This window comes from Telmatherina bonti (genome assembly GCF_933228915.1).
Source record: "Telmatherina bonti genome assembly, chromosome: 17".
NCBI lineage: Eukaryota > Metazoa > Chordata > Actinopteri > Atheriniformes > Telmatherinidae > Telmatherina > Telmatherina bonti.
Window position 1 is genome coordinate 11,893,003 of NC_136615.1, and position 24,199 is coordinate 11,917,201.

Here is a 24,199-nt window from a genome sequence, read left to right on the forward strand (position 1 = left end):
ATCTTCGCACATATTCATGCGATGTGCACCAAAACTGTAAATATTAATATTTGGTAGGTCCTTAACAAATTATAGAATGTATTGTGGGGGGGGCACTTTTTGGGGGTGGCCCCTAGGGGCCCGATTGTCTACTTAGACCTAGGGATACGAAATTCGGTACACATGTGTAACAACCCAAGGCGAGTAAAAAAGTGCATTGACCACCTGTTACCATGGCAATGGGGTGTCCGCCATCTTGGCGTTTACGCCCATTTAGCACTGTATGTGCATTGTTTTTGAACAAACTAGTTTTGGATTCGTGCCTTTTACTTCACATCCACCCGGAAGCTTTGTGGCGAGTTCGGGTGGAGGGTTCGGCATGAGGCGAGGACCCGATGGATGCCGCTTGCGGCTTTAATTATTAGGGTCCTCGCCATACGAAGTATGGCAGGGCCCTATTGTTATTGTAATGTTTATTATTATTATTATTATTTTTTTCCTCAGCACAACTCACTCAATTTTGACCCCCTTAGACCTGGTGAAAAGTTGCGAAACTTGGCACACACCTCAGTCCCGGCGAAAATAGCGATATTCTGGGGTCCATGTGCACGCCAATGTAAAAATGCCTCGACGGCGCCCCCTAGAAACGCCAAAGATGGAAAATAAAATGGGGTGTCAAAAGTCTACTTTCACGTAGGACAACGAAATTCGGTACACATGTCTACCACCTCAAGACGACCAAAAAAGTCAATCGTAGACCTGGCGTCATGGCAACGGGATGTCAGCCATCTTGGCGTTTGCGGCCATTTTTTTGCCCGTTTTTGTCAATTTGGGCGCATCGCATTTGAACGAACTAGTCTGAGGCGATTCATGCTATTGGCTCCACATTCGCCATGGAGCTTCGTGACAAGATGGGGACCAAAAGTTATTCAAATCTTTTTGATAGGAGAAAGCGTGTTACCGTGGCAACCCATGGAAAAAAGCGTTCTCGCCATGAAACACGGTTTGCTTATATTTCTGCAGAAATACATCCGATCGGAACCAAAATTCCAATAATTCATATTTGGTAGGTCCTTAACGTGTTGTAATATGTATTGTGGGGGGGGGCACATTTTGGGGGGGCCCTTAGGGGCCCGATAGTCTACTTTGAGCTAGGGCTACGAAATTCGGCACACATGTGTATCAACCAGAGACAAGCATAAAACTCAATTAAGAGCCTGTTACCATGGCACTGGAGTGTCCGCCATCTTGGAAAAAAGCCTTCTCGCCATGAAACACGGTTTGCTTATATCTTTGCACAAATTCATGCGATGTGCACCAAAATTTTAACTATTCATATTTGGTAGGTCCTTAACACATTATAGAATGTATTGTGGGGGGGGCACTTTTTGGGGGGGCCCTCAAGGGCCCGATTGTCTACTTTCATCTTAGGCTACGAAATTCAGCACACATGTGTAACAACCCAAGGCGAGTAAAAAAGTGCATTGACCACCTGTTAACATGGCAACATGGTGTCCGCCATCTTGGCGTTTATGCCTATTTATTACTGAATGTGCATTATTTTTTAACAAACTAGTTTTGGATTCATGCCTTTTACTTCACATCTACCCGGAAGCTTTGTGGTGAGTTCGGGTGGAGGGTTCGGCATGAGGCGAGGACCCGATGGATGCCGCTTGCGGCTTTAATTATTATTATTCTCCTCGTTCTGAGCACAACTCACTCAATTTTGACCCCCTTAGACCCCGTGAAAAGTTGCGAAACTTGGCACACACCTCAGTCCCGGCGAAAATAGCGATATTCTGGGGTCTGCGTGCACGCCAATGTAAAAATGCCTCGACTGCGCCCCCTAGAAACGCCAAAAATGGCCTCTAGAATGGGGAAAAAAAATTTTAGTTTGACGTAGGACGACGAAATTCGGTACACATGTCTATCACATGAAGACAAGTAAAAAAGTCATTGAAACGCCTGTTGTCATGGCAACGGGCTTTCCGCCATCTTGGCGTTTGCGGCCATTTTTTGGCCCGTTTTTGTCAATTTGGGCGCATCGCATTTGAACGAACTAGTCTGAGGGGATTCATGCTATTGGCTCCACGTTCGCCATGGAGCTTCGTGACAAGATGGGGACCAAAAGTTATTCAAATCTTTTTGATAGGCGAAAGCGTGTTACCGTGGCAACCCATGGAAAAAAGCGATCTCGCCATGAAACACGGTTCACTCATATCTTCGCAGAAATACATCCGATCGGAACCAAAATTAAAATAATTTATATTTGGTAGGTCCTTCATGCATTGCAATATGTATTGTGGGGGGGGGGCGCATTTTGGGGGGGCCCCTAGGGGCCCGATAGTCTACTTTGACCTAGGGCTACGAAATTAGGTACACATGTATAAGTAACCAAGACGAGCAAAAAACTCTATTGAGAACCTGTTACCATGGCAACGGGGTGTCCGCCATCTTGGCGTTTATGCCCTTTTTATCACTTTAAGCGCATCGTATTTGAACGAACTAGTCTGAGGGGATTCATACTATTGGCTCCACATTCCCCATGGAGCTTCGTGACAAGATGGGGACAAAAAGTTATTCAAATCTTTATGATAGGAGAAAGCGTGTTACCGTGGCAACCCATGGAAAACAGAGTTCTCGCCATGAAACACGGTTTGCTTATATCTCTGCCAAAATGCATCCGATCGGAACCTAAATTCCAATAATTCATATTTGGCAGGTCCTTAACGCATTGTAATATGTATTGTGGGGGGGGCACATTTTAGGGGGGGCCCCTAGGGGCCCGATCGTCTACTTTGACCTAGGGCTACGAAATTCGGCACACATGTGTATCAACCCAAGACAAGCAAAAAACTTCATTGTGCAGCTGTTACCATGGCAACAGGGTGTCCGCCATCTTGCAAAAAATCCTTCTCGCCATCAAACACGGTTTGCCTATATCTTTGCACAAATTCATACGATGTGCACCAAAACGGTAACTATTCATATTTGGTAGGTCCTTAACACATTATAGAATGTATTGTGGGGGAGACACTTTTTGGGGGGGCCCCAAGGGGCCCGATCGTCTACTTTCATCTCGGGCTACGAAATTCGGCACACATGTGTATTATCCCAAGACAAGCTAAAAAGTCAATGAAACACATGTTGCCATGGTAACGGGCTGTCCGCCATCTTGGCGTTTACACACATTCTTTTCTCAATATGTGAATTGTATTTCTCTATTAAAATGAACTGGCTGTGCGGGTCCGTCACATTTAGCATTAGGAGAACCAGGACTCGGGTGGAGGGTTCGGCATGAGGCGAGGACCCGATGGATGCCGCTTGCGGCTTTAATTAGGGTCCGAGCCATACGAAGTATGGCAAGGCCCTATTGTTTTCCAAATGTTTATTATTATTCTCCTAAGCACAACTCACTCAATTTTGACCCCCTTAGGCCCCGTGAAAAGTTGCGAAACTTGGCACACACCTCACGTCCGGTGAAAATATCGATAATTTGGCGTTTGTATGCACGCCAATGCAAAAATGCCTCGACGGCGCCCCCTAGAAACGCCAAAAATGGCCTCTAGAATGGGGCAAAAAATTTTTAGTTTGACGTAGGACGACGAAATTCGGTACACATGTCTATCACATCAAGACAAGTAAAAAAGTCATTGAAACGCCTGTTGTCATGGCAACGGGCTGTCCGCCATCTTGGCGTTTGCGGCCATTTTTTGGCCCGTTTTTGTCAATTTGGGCGCATCGCATTTGAACGAACTAGTCTGAGGCGATTCATGCTATTGGCTCCACATTCGCCATGGAGCTTCGTGACAAGATGGGGACCAAAAGTTATTCAAATCTTTTTGATAGGACAAAGCATGTTACCGTGGCAACCCATGGAAAAAAGCGTTCTCGCCATGAAACACGGTTCACTCATATCTTCGCAGAAATGCATCCGATCGGAAACAAAATTCTGATAATTCATGTTTGGTAGGTCCTTCACGCATTGTAATATGTATTGTGGGGGGGGCGCATTTTGGGGGGGGCCCCTAGGGGCCCGATAGTCTACTTTGACCTATGGCTACGAAATTCGGTACACATGTATAAGTAACCAAGACGAGCAAAAAACTCTATTGAGAACCTGTTACCATGGCAACGGGGTGTCCGCCATCATGGCGTTTATGCCCTTTTTATCACTTTAAGCGCATCGTATTTGAACGAACTAGTCTGAGGCGATTCATGCTATTGGCTCCACATTCACCATGGAGCTTCGTGACAAGATGGGGACCAAACGTTATTCAAATCTTTCTGATAGGAGAAAGCGTGTTACCGTGGCAACCCATGGAAAAAAGCGTTCTCGCCATGAAACATGGTTCACTCATATCTTCGCAGAAATACATCCGATTGGAACCAAAATTAAAATAATTCATGTTTGGTAGGTCCTTAACGCATTGTAATATGTATGGTGGGGGGGGGCGCATTCTGGGGGGGGCCCCTAGGGGCCCGATTGTCTACTTTGAGCTAGGGCTACGAAATTCGGCACACATGTGTATCAACCCTAGACAAGCATAAAACTCAATTAAGCACCTGTCACCATGGCAACGGAGTGTCCGCCATCTTGGAAAAAAAACCTTCTCGCCATGAAACACGGTTTGCTTATATCTTTGCACAAATTCATGCGATGTGCACCAAAACTGTAACTATTCATATTTGGTAGGTCCTTAACACATTATAGAATGTGTTGTGGGGGGGGGGCACTTTTTGAGGGGGGGTCCCTAGGGGCCCGGCAGTCTACTTTGACCTAGGGCTACGAAATTCGGCACACATGTGTAACATCCCAAGACAAGCTAAAAAGTCAATGAAACACATGTTGCCATGGTAACGGGCTGTCCACCATCTTGGCATTTACACACATTCTTTTCTCAATATGTGAATTGTATATCTCTATCAAAATGAACTGTCTCTGAGGGTCCTTTACATGTAGCATTTGGAGAACCAGGACTCGGGTGGAGGGTTCGGCATGAGGCGAGGACCCGATGGATGCCGCTTGCGGCTTTAATTAGGGTCCGAGCCATACGAAGTTGGCAAGGCCCTATTGTTATTGTAATGTTTATTATTAGGGTCCGAGCCATACGAAGTATGGCAAGGCCCTATTGTTTTCCAAATGTTTATTATTATTCTCCTAAGCACAACTCACTCAATTTTGACCCCCTTAGGCCCCGTGAAAAGTTGCGAAACTTGGCACACACCTCACGTCCGGTGAAAATTTCGATAATTTGGCGTTTGTATGCACGCCAATGCAAAAATGCCTCGACGGCGCCCCCTAGAAACGCCAAAAATGGCCTCTAGAATGGGGCAAAAAATTTTTAGTTTGACGTAGGACGACGAAATTCGGTACACATGTCTATCACATCAAGACAAGTAAAAAAGTCATTGAAACGCCTGTTGTCATGGCAACGGGCTGTCCGCCATCTTGGCGTTTGCGGCCATTTTTTTGCCCGTTTTTGTCAATTTGGGCGCATCGCATTTGAACGAACTAGTCTGAGGCGATTCATGCTATTGGCTCCACATTCGCCATGGAGCTTCGTGACAAGATGGGGACCAAAAGTTATTCAAATCTTTTTGATAGGAGAAAGCGTGTTACCGTGGCAACCCATGGAAAAAAGCGTTCTCGCCATGAAACACGGTTCACTCATATCTTCGCAGAAATGCATCCGATCGGAAACAAAATTCTGATAATTCATGTTTGGTAGGTCCTTCACGCATTGTAATATGTATTGTGGGGGGGGCGCATTTTGGGGGGGGCCCCTAGGGGCCCGATAGTCTACTTTGACCTATGGCTACGAAATTCGGTACACATGTATAAGTAACCAAGACGAGCAAAAAACTCTATTGAGAACCTGTTACCATGGCAACGGGGTGTCCGCCATCATGGCGTTTATGCCCTTTTTATCACTTTAAGCGCATCGTATTTGAACGAACTAGTCTGAGGGGATTCATGCTATTGGCTCCACATTCGCCATGGAGCTTCCTGACAAGATGGGGACCAAACGTTATTCAAATCTTTCTGATAGGAGAAAGCGTGTTACCATGGCAACCCATGGAAAAAAGCGTTCTCGCCATGAAACACGGTTCACTCATATCTTCGCAGAAATACATCCGATCGGAACCAAAACTAAAATAATTCATGTTTGTTAGGTCCTTCATGCATTGTAATATGTATTGTGGGGGGTGCGCATTCTGGGGGGGGCCCCTAGGGGCCCGATCGTCTACTTTGACCTAGGGCTACGAAATTCGGTACACATGTATAAGTAACCAAGACGAGCAAAAAACTCTATTGAGAACCTGTTACCATGGCAACGGGGTGGCCGCCATCATGGCGTTTATGCCCTTTTTATCACTTTAAGCGCATCGTATTTGAACGAACTAGTCTGAGGGGATTCATGCTATTGGCTCCACATTCGCCATGGAGCTTCGTGACAAGATGGGGACCAAAAGTTATTCAAATCTTTCTGATAGGAGAAAGCGTGTTACCGTGGCAACCCATGGAAAACAGCGTTCTCGCCATGAAACACGGTTTGCTTATATCTCTGCAGAAATGCATCCGATCGGAACCAAAATTCTGATAATTGATATTTTGAGGGTCCTTAACGCATTGTAATATGTATTGTGGGGGGGGCACATTTTGGGGGGCGGCCCATAGGGGCCCGATCGTCTACTTTGAGCTAGGGCTACGAAATTTGGCACACATGTGTATCAACCCAAGACAAGCAAAAAACTCAATTTACAACCTGTTACTATGGCAACGGAGTGTCCGCCATCTTGGAAAAAACCCTTCTCGCCATGAAACACGGTTTGCTTATATCTTTGCACTAATTCACACGATGTGCACCAAAACTGTAAATATTCCACTTTGGTAGGTCCTTAACACATTATAGAATGTATTGTGGGGGGGCACTCTTTGGGGGGGGCCCTCAGGGGCCCGATCGTCTACTTTCACCTATGGCTACGAAATTCGGCACACATGTGTAACAACCCAAGGGGAGTAAAAAAGTGCATTGACCACCTGTTACCATGGCAACGGGGTGTCCGCCATCTTGGCGTTTACGCCCATTTAACACTGTATGTGCATTGTTTTTGAACAAACCACTTTTGGATTCGTGCCTTTTACTTCACATCCACCCGGAAGCTTTGTGGCGAGTTCGGGTGGAGGGTTCGGCATGAGGCGAGGACCCGATGGATGCCGCTTGCGGCTTTAATTAGGGTCCGAGCCATACGAAGTATGGCAGGGCCCTATTGTTTTCCAAATGTTTATTATTATTCTCCTAAGCACAACTCGCTCAATTTTGACCCCCTTAGACCCCGTGAAAAGTTGCGAAACTTGGCACACACCTCACGTCCGGTGAAAATTTCGATAATTTGGCGTTTGTATGCATGCCAATGCAAAAATGCCTCGACGGCGCCCCCTAGAAACGCCAAAAATGGCCTCTAGAATGGGGAAAAAATTTTTTAGTTTGACGTAGGACGACGAAATTCGGTACACATGTCTATCACATCAAGACAAGTAAAAAAGTCATTGAAACGCCTGTTCTCATGGCAACGGGCTGTCCGCCATCTTGGCGTTTGCGGCCATTTTTTTGCCCGTTTTTGTCAATTTGGGCGCATCGTATTTGAACGAACTAGTCTGAGGCGATTCATGCTATTGGCTCCACATTCGCCATGGAGCTTCGTGACAAGATGGGGACAAAAAGTTATTCAAATCTTTTTGATAGGCGAAAGCGTGTTACCGTGGCAACCCATGGAAAAAAGCGTTCTCGCCATGAAACACGGTTCACTCATATCTTCGCAGAAATACATCCGATTGGAACCAAAATTAAATTAATTCACATTTGGTAGGTCCTTAACGCATTGTAATATGTATTGTGGGGGGGGCGCATTTTGGGGGGGGCCCCTAGGGGCCCGATAGTCTACTTTGACCTATGGCTACGAAATTCGGTACACATGTATAAGTAACCAAGACGAGCAAAAAACTCTATTGAGAACCTGTTACCATGGCAACGGGGTGTCCGCCATCTTGGCGTTTATGCCCTTTTTATCACTTTGAGCGCATCGTATTTGAACGAACTAGTCTGAGGGGATTCAGGCTATTGGCTCCACATTCGCCATGGAGCTTCGTGACAAGATGGGAACCAAAAGTTATTCAAATCTTTCTGATAGGAGAAAGCATGTTACCGTTGCAACCCATGGAAAAAAGCGTTCTCGCCATGAAACACGGTTTGCTTATATCTCTGCAGAAATGCATCCGATCGGAACCAAAATTCCAATAATTCATATTTGGTAGGTCCTTCACGCATTGTAATATGTATTGTGGGGGGGGCACATTTTGGGGGGGGCCCCTAGGGGCCCGATCGTCTACTTTGAGCTAGGGCTACGAAATTCGGCACACATGTATATCAACCCTAGACAAGCAAAGAACTCAATTTAGCACCTGTTACCATGGCACTGGAGAGTCCGCCATCTTGGAAAAAAACCTCGCCATGAAAAACGGTTTGCTTATATCTTTGCACAAATTAATGCGATGTACACCAAAACTTTAACTATACATATTTGGTAGGTCCTTAACACATTATAGAATGTATTGTGGGGGGGGCACGTTTTGGGGGTGGCCCCTAGGGGCCCGATCGTCTACTTTGACCTATGGCTACGAAATTCGGCACACATGTGTAACAACCCAAGGCGAGTAAAAAGTGCATTGACCACCTGTTACCATGGCAACGGAGTGTCCGCCATCTTGGCGTTTACGCCCATTTAGCACTGTATGTGCATTGTTTTTTAACAAACTAGTTTTGGATTCGTGCCTTTTACTTCACATCCACCCGGAAGCTTTGTGGCAAGTTCGGGTGGAGGGTTCGGCATGAGGCGAGGACCCGATGGATGCCGCTTGCGGCTTTAATTAGGGTCCGAGCCATACGAAGTATGGCAAGGCCCTATTGTTATTGTAATGTTTATTATTTTAAGCACAACTCGCTCAATTTTGACCCCCTTAGACCCCGTGAAAAGTTGCGAAACTTGGCACACACCTCACGTCCGGTGAAAATTTTGATAATTTGGCGTTTGTATGCACGCCAATGCAAAAATGCCTCGACAGCGCCCCCTAGAAACGCCAAAAATGGCCTCTAGAATGGGGAAAAAAAAATTTAGTTTGACGTAGGACGACGAAATTCGGTACACATGTCTATCACATCAAGACAAGTAAAAAAGTCATTGAAACGCCTGTTGTCATGGCAACGGGCTTTCCGCCATCTTGGCGTTTGCGGCCATTTTTTTGCCCGTTTTTGTCAATTTGGGCGCATCGCATTTGAACGAACTAGTCTGAGGCGATTCATGCTATTGGCTCCACATTCGCCATGGAGCTTCGTGACGAGATGGGGACCAAAAGTTATTCAAATCTTTTTGATAGGCGAAAGCGTGTTACCGTGGCAACCCATGGAAAAAAGCGATCTCGCCATGAAACACGGTTCACTCATATCTTCGCAGAAATACATCCGATCGGAACCAAAATTAAAATAATTCATATTTGGTAGGTCCTTCACGCATTGTAATATATATTGTGGGGGGGGCGCATTTTGGGGGGGCCCCTAGGGGCCCGATCGTCTACTTTGAGCTAGGGCTACGAAATTCGGTACACATGTATAAGTAACCAAGACGAGCAAAAAACTCTATTGAGAACCTGTTACCATGGCAACGGGGTGGCCGCCATCTTGGCGTTTATGCCCTTTTTATCACTTTAAGCGCATCGTATTTGAACGAACTAGTCTGAGGGGATTCATGCTATTGGCTCCACATTCGCCATGGAGCTTCGTGACAAGATGGGGACAAAAAGTTATTCAAATCTTTCTGATAGGAGAAAGCGTGTTACCGTGGCAACCCATGGAAAAACGCGTTCTCGCCATGAAACACGGTTTGCTTATATCTCTGCCAAAATGCATCCGATTGGAACCAAAATTCCAATAATTCATATTTGGTAGGTCCTTAACGCGTTGTAATATGTATTGTGGGGGGGGCACATTTTGGGGGCGGCCCCTAGGGGCCCGATCGTCTACTTTGAGCTAGGGCTACGAAATTCGGCACACATGTGTATCAACCCAAGACAAGCAAAAAACTTCATTGTGCAGCCGTTACCATGGCAACGGGGTATCCGCCATCTTGGAAAAAAAACCTTCTCGCCATGAAACACGGTTTGCTTATATCTTTGCACAAATTCATACGATGTGCACCAAAACTGTAACTATTCATATTTGGTAGGTCCTTAACACATTATAGAATGTATTGTGGGGGGGACACTTTTTGGGGGGGCCCCTAGGGGCCCGATCGTCTACTTTCATCTCGGGCTACGAAATTCGGCACACATGTGTATCATCCCAAGACAAGCTAAAAAGTCAATGAAACACATGTTGCCATGGTAACGGGCTGTCCGCCATCTTGGCGTTTACACATTCTTTTCTCAATATGTGAATTGTATTTCTCTATTAAAATGAACTGGCTGTGCGGGTCCTTCACATGTAGCATTAGGAGAACCAGGACTCGGGTGGAGGGTTCGGCATGAGGCGAGGACCCGATGGATGCCGCTTGCGGCTTTATTAGGGTCCGAGCCATACGAAGTATGGCAAGGCCCTATTGTTATTGTAATGTTTATTATTATTCTCCTAAGCACAACTCACTCAATTTTGACCCCCTTAGACCCCGTGAAAAGTTGCGAAACTTGGCACACACCTCAGTCCCGGCGAAAATAGCAATATTCTGGGGTCCGCGTGCACGCCAATGTGAAAATGCCTCGACGGCGCCCCCTAGAAACGCCAAAAATGGCCTCTAGAATGGGGGAAAAAAATTTTAGTTTGACGTAGGACGACGAAATTCGGTACACATGTCTATCACATCCAGACAAGTAAAAAAGTCATTGAAATGCCTGTTGTCATGGCAACGGGCTTTCCGCCATCTTGGCGTTTGCGGCCATTTTTTGGCCCGTTTTTGTCAATTAGGGCGCATCGCATTTGAACGAACTAGTCTGAGGGGATTCATGCTATTGGCTCCACATTCGCCATGGAGCTTCGTGACAAGATGGGGACCAAAAGTTATTCAAATCTTTCTGATAGGAGAAAGCGTGTTACCGTGGCAACCCATGGAAAAAAGCGTTCTCGCCATGAAACACGGTTTGCTTATATCTTCGCAGAAATGCATCCGATCGGAACCAAAATTCCAATAATTCATATTTGGTAGGTCCTTCACGCATTGTAATATGTATTGTGGGGGGGGCGCATTTTGGGGGGGCCCCTAGGGGCCCGATCGTCTACTTTGACCTATGGCTACGAAATTCGGTACACATGTATAAGTAACCAAGACGAGCAAAAAACTCTATTGAGAACCTGTTACCATGGCAACGGGGTGGCCGCCATCTTGGCGTTTATGCTCTTTTTATCAATTTGGGCGCATCGCATTTGAACGAACTAGTCTGAGGGGATTCATGCTATTGGCTCCACGTTCGCCATGGAGCTTCGTGACAAGATGGGGACCAAAAGTTATTCAAATCTTTTTGATAGGTGAAAGCGTGTTACCGTGGCAACCCATGGAATAAAGCGTTCTCGCCATGAAACACGGTTTGCTTATATCTTTGCACAAATTCATACGATGTGCACCAAAACTGTAACTATTCATATTTGGTAGGTCCTTCACACATTGTAATATGTATTGTGGGGGGGCCGCATTTTGGGGGGGGCCCCGAGGGGCCCGATCGTCTACTTTGAGCTAGGGCTACGAAATTTGGCACACATGTGTATCAACCCAAGACAAGCAAAAAACTTCATTGTGCAGCCGTTACCATGGCAACAGGGTGTCCGCCATCTTGGAAAAAACCTTCTCGCAATTAAACACAGTTTGCTTATATCTTTGCACAAATTCATGCGATGTGCACCAAAACTTTAACTATTCATATTTGGTAGGTCCTTAACACATTATAGAATGTATTGTGGGGAGGGCACTTTTTGGGGGGGGCCCTCAGGGGCCCGATTGTCTACTTTCACCTATGGCTACGAAATTCGACACACATGTGTAACAACCCAAGGTGAGTAAAAAAGTGCATTGACCACCTGTTACCATGGCAACGGGGTGTCCGCCATCTTGGCGTCTATGCCCATTTAGCACTGTATGTGCATTGTTTTTTAACAAACTAGTTTTGGATTCGTGCCTTTTACTTCACATCCACCCGGAAGCTTTGTGGTGAGTTCGGGTGGAGGGTTCGGCATGAGGCGAGGACCCGATGGATGCCGCTTGCGGCTTTAATTAGGGTCCGAGCCATACGAAGTATGGCAGGGCCCTATTGTTATTGTAATGTTTATTATTATTATTATTATTCTCCTCGTTCTGAGCACAACTCACTCAATTTTGACCCCCTTAGACCCCGTGAAAAGTTGCGAAACTTGGCACACACCTCAGTCCCGGCGAAAATAGCGATATTCTGGGGTCTGCGTGCACGCCAATGTAAAAATGCCTCGACGGCGCCCCCTAGAAACGCCAAAAATGGCCTCCAGAATGGGGAAAAAAAATTTTAGTTTGACGTAGGACGACGAAATTCGGTACACATGTCTATCACATGAAGACAAGTAAAAAAGTCATTGAAACGCCTGTTGTCATGGCAATGGGCTTTCCGCCATCTTGGCGTTTGCGGCCATTTTTTGGCCCGTTTTTGTCAATTTGGGCGCATCGCATTTGAACGAACTTGTCTGAGGCGATTCATGCTATTGGCTCCACGTTCGCCATGGAGCTTCGTGACAAGATGGGGACCAAAAGTTATTCAAATCTTTTTGATAGGCGAAAGCGTGTTACCGTGGCAACCCATGGAAAAAAGCGATCTCGCCATGAAACACGGTTCACTCATATCTTCGCAGAAATACATCCGATCGGAACCAAAATTAAAATAATTTATATTTGGTAGGTCCTTCATGCATTGTAATATGTATTGTGGGGGGGGCGCATTTTGGGGGGGCCCCTAGGGGCCCGATAGTCTACTTTGACCTAGGGCTACGAAATTAGGTACACATGTATAAGTAACCAAGACGAGCAAAAAACTCTATTGAGAACCTGTTACCATGGCAACGGGGTGTCTGCCATCTTGGCGTTTATGCCCTTTTTATCACTTTAAGCGCATCGCATTTGAACGAACTAGTCTGAGGGGATTCATGCTATTGGCTCCACATTCGCCATGGAGCTTCATGACAAGATTGGGATCAAAAGTTATTCAAATCTTTCTGATAGGAGAAAGCGTGTTACCGTGGCAACCCATGGAATAAAGCGTTCTCGCCATGAAACACGGTTTGCTTATATCTCTGCAGAAATGCATCCGATCGGAACCAAAATTCCAATAATTGATATTTGGTAGGTCTTTAACGCATTGTAATATGTATTGTGGGGGGGGCACATTTTGGGGGGGCCCCTAAGGGCCCAATTGTCTACTTTGAGCTAGGGCTACGAAATTCGGCACACATGTGTATCAACCATACACAAGCAAAAAACTATATTAAGCACCTGTTACCATGGCACTGGAGTGTCCGCCATCTTGGAAAAAATCCTTCTCGCCATGAAACACGGTTTGCTTATATCTTTCCACAAATTCATGCGATGTGCACCAAAACTTTAACTATTCATATTTGGTAGGTCCTTAACACATTATAGAATGTATTGTGGGGGGGGCGCTTTTTGGGGGGGGCCCTTAGGGGCCCGATCGTCTACTTTGACCTAGGGCTACGAAATTCGGCACACATGTGTATCAACCCAAGACAAGCAAAAAACTTCATTGTGCAGCCGTTACCATGGCAACGGGGTGTCCGCCATCTTGGAAAAAATCCTCCTCGCCATGAAACACGGTTCACTCATATCTTGGTAGAAATGCATCTGATCTGCACCAAAGTGGAAAACATTCATATTTGGTAGGTCCTTAACACATTGTAATATGTATTGTGGGGGGGGCACATTTTGGGGGGGGGGCCCTAGGGGCCCGATCGTCTACTTTGACATAGGGCTACGAAATTCGGCACACATGTGTATCAACCCAAGACAAGCAAAAAACTTCATTGTGCAGCCGTTACCATGGCAATGGGGTGTCCGCCATCTTGGAAAAAACCCTTCTCGCCATGAAACACGGTTTGCTTATATCTTTGCACTAATTCACACGATGTGCACCAAAACTGTAAATATTCCACTTTGGTAGGTCCTTAACACATTATAGAATGTATTGTGGGGGGGCACTCTTTGGGGGGGGCCCTCAGGGGCCCGATCGTCTACTTTCACCTATGGCTACGAAATTCGGCACACATGTGTAACAACCCAAGGGGAGTAAAAAAGTGCATTGACCACCTGTTACCATGGCAACGGGGTGTCCGCCATCTTGGCGTTTACGCCCATTTAGCACTGTATGTGCATTGTTTTTGAACAAACCACTTTTGGATTCGTGCCTTTTACTTCACATCCACCCGGAAGCTTTGTGGTGAGTTCGGGTGGAGGGTTCGGCATGAGGCGAGGACCCGATGGATGCCGCTTGCGGCTTTAATTAGGGTCCGAGCCATACGAAGTATGGCAAGGCCCTATTGTTATTGTAATGTTTATTATTTTAAGCACAACTCGCTCAATTTTGACCCCCTTAGACCCCGTGAAAAGTTGCGAAACTTGGCACACACCTCACGTCCGGTGAAAATTTCGATAATTTGGCGTTTGTATGCACGCCAATGCAAAAATGCCTCGACAGCGCCCCCTAGAAACGCCAAAAATGGCCTCTAGAATGGGGAAAAAAAATTTTAGTTTGACGTAGGACGACGAAATTCGGTACACATGTCTATCACATCAAGACAAGTAAAAAAGTCATTGAAACGCCTGTTGTCATGGCAACGGGCTTTCCGCCATCTTGGCGTTTGCGGCCATTTTTTTGCCCGTTTTTGTCAATTTGGGCGCATCGCATTTGAACGAACTAGTCTGAGGCGATTCATGCTATTGGCTCCACATTCGCCATGGAGCTTCGTGACGAGATGGGGACCAAAAGTTATTCAAATCTTTTTGATAGGCGAAAGCGTGTTACCGTGGCAACCCATGGAAAAAAGCGATCTCGCCATGAAACACGGTTCACTCATATCTTCGCAGAAATACATCCGATCGGAACCAAAATTAAAATAATTCATATTTGGTAGGTCCTTCACGCATTGTAATATATATTGTGGGGGGGGCGCATTTTGGGGGGGCCCCTAGGGGCCCGATCGTCTACTTTGAGCTAGGGCTACGAAATTCGGTACACATGTATAAGTAACCAAGACGAGCAAAAAACTCTATTGAGAACCTGTTACCATGGCAACGGGGTGGCCGCCATCTTGGCGTTTATGCCCTTTTTATCACTTTAAGCGCATCGTATTTGAACGAACTAGTCTGAGGGGATTCATGCTATTGGCTCCACATTCCCCATGGAGCTTCGTGACAAGATGGGGACAAAAAGTTATTCAAATCTTTCTGATAGGAGAAAGCGTGTTACCGTGGCAACCCATGGAAAAACGCGTTCTCGCCATGAAACACGGTTTGCTTATATCTCTGCCAAAATGCATCCGATTGGAACCAAAATTCCAATAATTCATATTTGGCAGGTCCTTAACGCGTTGTAATATGTATTGTGGGGGGGGCACATTTTGGGGGCGGCCCCTAGGGGCCCGATCGTCTACTTTGAGCTAGGGCTACGAAATTCGGCACACATGTGTATCAACCCAAGACAAGCAAAAAACTTCATTGTGCAGCCGTTACCATGGCAACGGGGTATCCGCCATCTTGGAAAAAAAACCTTCTCGCCATGAAACACGGTTTGCTTATATCTTTGCACAAATTCATACGATGTGCACCAAAACTGTAACTATTCATATTTGGTAGGTCCTTAACACATTATAGAATGTATTGTGGGGGGGACACTTTTTGGGGGGGCCCCTAGGGGCCCGATCGTCTACTTACATCTCGGGCTACGAAATTCGGCACACATGTGTATCATCCCAAGACAAGCTAAAAAGTCAATGAAACACATGTTGCCATGGTAACGGGCTGTCCGCCATCTTGGCGTTTACACACATTCTTTTCTCAATATGTGAATTGTATTTCTCTATTAAAATGAACTGGCTGTGCGGGTCCTTCACATGTAGCATTAGGAGAACCAGGACTCGGGTGGAGGGTTCGGCATGAGGCGAGGACCCGATGGATGCCGCTTGCGGCTTTAATTATTATTATTATTTTTTTCCTCAGCACAACTCACTCAATTTTGACCCCCTTAGACCTGGTGAAAAGTTGCGAAACTTGGCACACACCTCAGTCCCGGCGAAAATAGCGATATTCTGGGGTCCATGTGCACGCCAATGTAAAAATGCCTCGACGGCGCCCCCTAGAAACGCCAAAGATGGAAAATAAAATGGGGTGTCAAAAGTCTACTTTCACGTAGGACAACGAAATTCGGTACACATGTCTACCACCTCAAGACGACCAAAAAAGTCAATCGTAGACCTGGCGTCATGGCAACGGGATGTCAGCCATCTTGGCGTTTGCGGCCATTTTTTTGCCCGTTTTTGTCAATTTGGGCGCATCGCATTTGAACGAACTAGTCTGAGGCGATTCATGCTATTGGCTCCACATTCGCCATGGAGCTTCGTGACAAGATGGGGACCAAAAGTTATTCAAATCTTTTTGATAGGTGAAAGCGTGTTACCGTGGCAACCCATGGAAAAAAGCGATCTCGCCATGAAACACGGTTCACTCATATCTTCGCAGAAATACATCCGATCGGAACCAAAATTAAAATAATTCATATTTGGTAGGTCCTTCACGCATTGTAATATATATTGTGGGGGGGGCGCATTTTGGGGGGGCCCCTAGGGGCCCGATCGTCTACTTTGAGCTAGGGCTACGAAATTCGGTACACATGTATAAGTAACCAAGACGAGCAAAAAACTCTATTGAGAACCTGTTACCATGGCAACGGGGTGGCCGCCATCTTGGCGTTTATGCCCTTTTTATCACTTTAAGCGCATCGTATTTGAACGAACTAGTCTGAGGGGATTCATGCTATTGGCTCCACATTCCCCATGGAGCTTCGTGACAAGATGGGGACAAAAAGTTATTCAAATCTTTCTGATAGGAGAAAGCGTGTTACCGTGGCAACCCATGGAAAAACGCGTTCTCGCCATGAAACACGGTTTGCTTATATCTCTGCCAAAATGCATCCGATTGGAACCACAATTCCAATAATTCATATTTGGAAGCTCCTTAACGCGTTGTAATATGTATTGTGGGGGGGGCACATTTTGGGGGCGGCCCCTAGGGGCCCGATCGTCTACTTTGAGCTAGGGCTACGAAATTCGGCACACATGTGTATCAACCCAAGACAAGCAAAAAACTTCATTGTGCAGCCGTTACCATGGCAACGGGGTATCCGCCATCTTGGAAAAAAAACCTTCTCGCCATGAAACACGGTTTGCTTATATCTTTGCACAAATTCATACGATGTGCACCAAAACTGTAACTATTCATATTTGGTAGGTCCTTAACACATTATAGAATGTATTGTGGGGGGGACACTTTTTGGGGGGGCCCCTAGGGGCCCGATCGTCTACTTTCATCTCGGGCTACGAAATTCGGCACACATGTGTATCATCCCAAGACAAGCTAAAAAGTCAATGAAACACATGTTGCCATGGTAACGGGCTGTCCGCCATCTTGGCGTTTACACATTCTTTTCTCAATATGTGAATTGTATTTCTCTATTAAAATGAACTGGCTGTGCGGGTCCTTCACATGTAGCATTAGGAGAACCAGGACTCGGGTGGAGGGTTCGGCATGAGGCGAGGACCCGATGGATGCCGCTTGCGGCTTTAATTATTATTATTATTCTCGTTCTAAGCACAACTCACTCAATTTTGACCCCCTTAGACCCCGTGAAAAGTTGCGAAACTTGGCACACACCTCACGTCCGGTTAAAATTTCGATAATTTGGCGTTTGTATGCACGCCAATGCAAAAATGCCTAGACAGCGCCCCCTAGAAACGCCAAAAATGGCATCTAGAATGGGGAAAAAAATTTTTAGTTTGACGTAGGACGACGAAATTCGGTACACATGTCTATCACATCAAGACAAGTAAAAAACTCATTGAAACGCCTGTTGTCATGGCAACGGGCTGTCCGCCATCTTGGCGTTTGCGGCCATTTTTTGGCCCGTTTTTGTCAATTTGGGCGCATCGCATTTGAACGAACTAGTCTGAGGGGATTCATGCTATTGGCTCCACATTCGCCATGGAGCTTCGTGACAAGATGGGGACCAAAAGCTATTCAAATCTTTTTGATAGGAGAAAGCGTGTTACCGTGGCAACCCATGGAAAAAAGCGATCTCGCCATGAAACACGGTTTGCTTATATTTCTGCAGAAATACATCCGATCGGAACCAAAATTCTGATAATTCATGTTTGGTAGGTCCTTCACGCATTGTAATATGTATTGTGGGGGGGGCGCATTTTGGGGGGGGCCCCGAGGGGCCCGATAGTCTACTTTGACCTATGGCTACGAAATTCGGTACACATGTATAAGTAACCAAGACGAGCAAAAAACTCTATTGAGAACCTGTTACCATGGCAACGGGGTGTCCGCCATCTTGGCGTTTATGCCCTTTTTATCACTTTAAGCGCATCGTATTTCAACGAACTAGTCTGAGGGGATTCAGGCTATTGGCTCCACATTCGCCATGGAGCTTCGTGACAAGATGGGGACCAAAAGTTATTCAAATCTTTCTGATAGGAGAAAGCGTGTTACCGTGGCAACCCATGGAAAACAGCGTTCTCGCCATGAAACACGGTTTGCTTATATTTCTGCAGAAATACATCCGATCGGTACCAAAATTCCAATAATTCATATTTGGTAGGTCCTTAACGTGTTGTAATATGTATTGTGGGGGGGGCACATTTTGGGGGGGCCCCTAGGGGCCCGATAGTCTACTTTGAGCTAGGGCTACGAAATTCGGCACACATGTGTATCAACCCGAGACAAGCATAAAACTCAATTAAGAGCCTGTTACCATGGCACTGGAGTGTCCGCCATCTTGGAAAAAAGCCTTCTCGCCATGAAACACGGTTTGCTTATATCTTTGCACAAATTCATGCGATGTGCACCAAAATTTTAACTATTCATATTTGGTAGGTCCTTAACACATTATAGAATGTATTGTGGGGGGGGCACTTTTTGGGGGGGCCTTCAGGGGCCCGATTGTCTACTTTCATCTTAGGCTACGAAATTCGGCACACATGTGTAACAACCCAAGGCGAGTAAAAAAGTGCATTGACCACCTGTTACCATGGCAACATGGTGTCCGCCATCTTGGCGTTTATGCCTATTTATTACTGAATGTGCATTATTTTTTAACAAACTAGTTTTGGATTCGTGCCTTTTACTTCACATCTACCCGGAAGCTTTGTGGTGAGTTCGGGTGGAGGGTTCGGCATGAGGCGAGGACCCGATGGATGCCGCTTGCGGCTTTAATTATTATTATTATTTTTGTCAGCACAACTCGGCCATTTTTGACCCCCTTAGGCCCCGTGAAAAGTTGCCAAAATTGGCACACACCTCAGTCCCGGTGAAAATAGCAATATTCTGGGGTCCGCGTGCACGCCAATGCAAAAATGCCTCGACGGCGCCCCCTAGAAACGCCAACAATGGCCTCCAGAATGGGGTCAAAAAAATTTAGTTTGACGTAGGACGACGAAATTCGGTACACATGTCTATCACATGAAGACAAGTCAAAAAGTCATTGAAACGCCTGTTGTCATGGCAACGGGCTGTCCGCCATCTTGGCGTTTGCGGCCATTTTTTTGCCCGTTTTTGTCAATTTGGGCGCATCGCATTTGAACGAACTAGTCTGAGGGGATTCATGCTATTGGCTCCACATTCGCCGTGGAGCTTCGTGACAAGATGGAGACCAAAAGTTATTCAAATCTTTTTGATAAGAGAAAGCGTGTTACCGTGGCAACCCATGGAAAAAAGCGTTCTCGCCATGAAACACGGTTCACTCATATCTTCGCAGAAATACATCCGATCGGAACCAAAATGCCAATAATTCATGTTTGGTAGGTCCTTCACGCATTGTAATATGTATTGTGGGGGGGGCGCATTTTGGGGGGGGCCCCGAGGGGCCCGATAGTCTACTTTGACCTATGGCCACGAAATTCGGTACACATGTATAAGTAACCAAGACGAGCAAAAAACTCTATTGAGAACCTGTTACCATGGCAACGGGGTGTCCGCCATCTTGGCGTTTATGCCCTTTTTATCACTTTAAGCACATCGTATTTGAACGAACTAGTCTGAGGGGATTCAGGCTATTGGCTCCACATTCGCCATGGAGCTTCGTGACAAGATGGGGACCAAAAGTTATTCAAATCTTTCTGATAGGAGAAAGCGTGTTACCGTGGCAACCCATGGAAAACAGCGTTCTCGCCATGAAACACGGTTTGCTTATATTTCTGCAGAAATACATCCGATCGGAACCAAAATTCCAATAATTCATATTTGGTAGGTCCTTAACGTGTTGTAATATGTATTGTGGGGGGGGCACATTTTGGGGGGGCCCCTAGGGGCCCGATCGTCTACTTTGAGCTAGGGCTACGAAATTAGGCACACATGTGTATCAACCCGAGACAAGCATAAAACTCAATTAAGAGCCTGTTACCATGGCACTGGAGTGTCCGCCATCTTGGAAAAAAGCCTTCTCGCCATGAAACACGGTTTGCTTATATCTTTGCACAAATTCATGCGATGTGCACCAAAATTTTAACTATTCATATTTGGTAGGTCCTTAACACATTATAGAATGTATTGTGGGGGGGGCACTTTTTGGGGGGGCCCTCAGGGGCCCGATTGTCTACTTTCATCTTAGGCTACGAAATGCGGCACACATGTGTAACAACCCAAGGCGAGTAAAAAAGTGCATTGACCACCTGTTACCATGGCAACATGGTGTCCGCCATCTTGGCGTTTATGCCTATTTATTACTGAATGTGCATTATTTTTTAACAAACTAGTTTTGGATTCATGCCTTTTACTTCACATCTACCCGGAAGCTTTGTGGTGAGTTCCAGTGGAGGGTTCGGCATGAGGCGAGGACCCGATGGATGCCGCTTGCGGCTTTAATTATTATTATTATTTTTTTCCTCAGCACAACTCACTCAATTTTGACCCCCTTAGACCTGGTGAAAAGTTGCGAAACTTGGCACACACCTCAGTCCCGGCGAAAATAGCGATATTCTGGGGTCCATGTGCACGCCAATGTAAAAATGCCTCGACGGCGCCCCCTAGAAACGCCAAAGATGGAAAATAAAATGGGGTGTCAAAAGTCTACTTTCACGTAGGACAACGAAATTCGGTACACATGTCTACCACCTCAAGACGACCAAAAAAGTCAATCGTAGACCTGGCGTCATGGCAACGGGATGTCAGCCATCTTGGCGTTTGCGGCCATTTTTTTGCCCGTTTTTGTCAATTTGGGCGCATCGCATTTGAACGAACTAGTCTGAGGCGATTCATGCTATTGGCTCCACATTCGCCATGGAGCTTCGTGACAAGATGGGGACCAAAAGTTATTCAAATCTTTTTGATAGGTGAAAGCGTGTTACCGTGGCAACCCATGGAAAAAAGCGATCTCGCCATGAAACACGGTTCACTCATATCTTCGCAGAAATACATCCGATCGGAACCAAAATTAAAATAATTCATATTTGGTAGGTCCTTCACGCATTGTAATATATATTGTGGGGGGGGCGCATTTTGGGGGGGCCCCTAGGGGCCCGATCGTCTACTTTGAGCTAGGGCTACGAAATTCGGTACACATGTATAAGTAACCAAGACGAGCAAAAAACTCTATTGAGAACCTGTTACCATGGCAACGGGGTGGCCGCCATCTTGGCGTTTATGCCCTTTTTATCACTTTAAGCGCATCGTATTTGAACGAACTAGTCTGAGGGGATTCATGCTATTGGCTCCACATTCCCCATGGAGCTTCGTGACAAGATGGGGACAAAAAGTTATTCAAATCTTTCTGATAGGAGAAAGCGTGTTACCGTGGCAACCCATGGAAAAACGCGTTCTCGCCATGAAACACGGTTTGCTTATATCTCTGCCAAAATGCATCCGATTGGAACCAAAATTCCAATAATTCATATTTGGCAGGTCCTTAACGCGTTGTAATATGTATTGTGGGGGGGGCACATTTTGGGGGCGGCCCCTAGGGGCCCGATCGTCTACTTTGAGCTAGGGCTACGAAATTCGGCACACATGTGTATCAACCCAAGACAAGCAAAAAACTTCATTGTGCAGCCGTTACCATGGCAACGGGGTATCCGCCATCTTGGAAAAAAAACCTTCTCGCCATGAAACACGGTTTGCTTATATCTTTGCACAAATTCATACGATGTGCACCAAAACTGTAACTATTCATATTTGGTAGGTCCTTAACACATTATAGAATGTATTGTGGGGGGGACACTTTTTGGGGGGGCCCCTAGGGGCCCGATCGTCTACTTTCATCTCGGGCTACGAAATTCGGCACACATGTGTATCATCCCAAGACAAGCTAAAAAGTCAATGAAACACATGTTGCCATGGTAACGGGCTGTCCGCCATCTTGGCGTTTACACATTCTTTTCTCAATATGTGAATTGTATTTCTCTATTAAAATGAACTGGCTGTGCGGGTCCTTCACATGTAGCATTAGGAGAACCAGGACTCGGGTGGAGGGTTCGGCATGAGGCGAGGACCCGATGGATGCCGCTTGCGGCTTTAATTAGGGTCCGAGCCATACGAAGTATGGCAGGGCCCTATTGTTATTGTAATGTTTATTATTATTATTTTTGTCAGCACAACTCGGCCATTTTTGACCCACTCAGCCCCCGTGAAAAGTTGCGAAACTTGGCACACACCTCAGTCCCGGCGAAAATAGCGATATTCTGGGGTCCGCGTGCACGCCAATGTGAAAATGCCTCGACGGCGCCCCCTAGAAACGCCAAAAATGGCCTCTAGAATGGGGGAAAAAAATTTTAGTTTGACGTAGGACGACGAAATTCGGTACACATGTCTATCACATCCAGACAAGTAAAAAAGTCATTGAAACGTCTGTTGTCATGGCAACGGGCTTTCCGCCATCTTGGCGTTTGCGGCCATTTTTTTGCCCGTTTTTGTCAATTTGGGCGCATCGCATTTGAACGAACTAGTCTGAGGCGATTCATGCTATTGGCTCCACATTCGCCATGGAGCTTCGTGACAAGATGGGTACCAAAAGTTATTCAAATCTTTTTGATAGGAGAACGCGTGTTACCGTGGCAACCCATGGAAAAAAGCGTTCTCGCCATGAAACACGGTTCACTCATATCTTCGCAGAAATACATCCCATCGGAACCAAAATTAAAATAATTCATATTTGGTAGGTCCTTCACGCATTGTAATATGTATTGTGGGTGGGGCGCATTTTGGGGGGGGCCCCTAGGGGCCCGATCGTCTATTTTGACCTATGGCTACGAAATTCGGTACACATGTATAAGTAACCAAGACGAGCAAAAAACTCTATTGAGAACCTGTTACCATGGCACCGGGGTGGCCGCCATCTTGGCGTTTATGCCCTTTTTATCACTTTAAGCGCATCGAATTTGAACGAACTAGTCTGAGGGGATTCATGCTATTGGCTCCACATTCACCATGGAGCTTCCTGACAAGATGGGGACCAAAAGTTATTCAAATCTTTCTGATAGGAGAAAGTGTGTTACCGTGGCAACCCATGGAAAAACGCGTTCTCGCCATGAAACACGGTTTGCTTATATCTTCGCAGAAATGCATCCGATCGGAACCAAAATTCCAATAATTCATATTTGGTAGGTCCTTCACGCATTGTAATATGTATTGTGGGGGGGGGGCACATTTTGGGGGGGGCCCCTAGGGGCCCGATTGTCTACTTTGAGCTAGGGCTACGAAATTCGGCACACATGTGTATCAACCCGAGACAAGCATAAAACTCAATTAAGCACCTGTTACCATGGCACTGGAGTGTCCGCCATCTTGGAAAAAAACCTTCTCGCCATGAAACACGGTTTGCTTATATCTTTGCACAAATTCATGCGATGTGCACCAAAACTTTAACTATTCATATTTG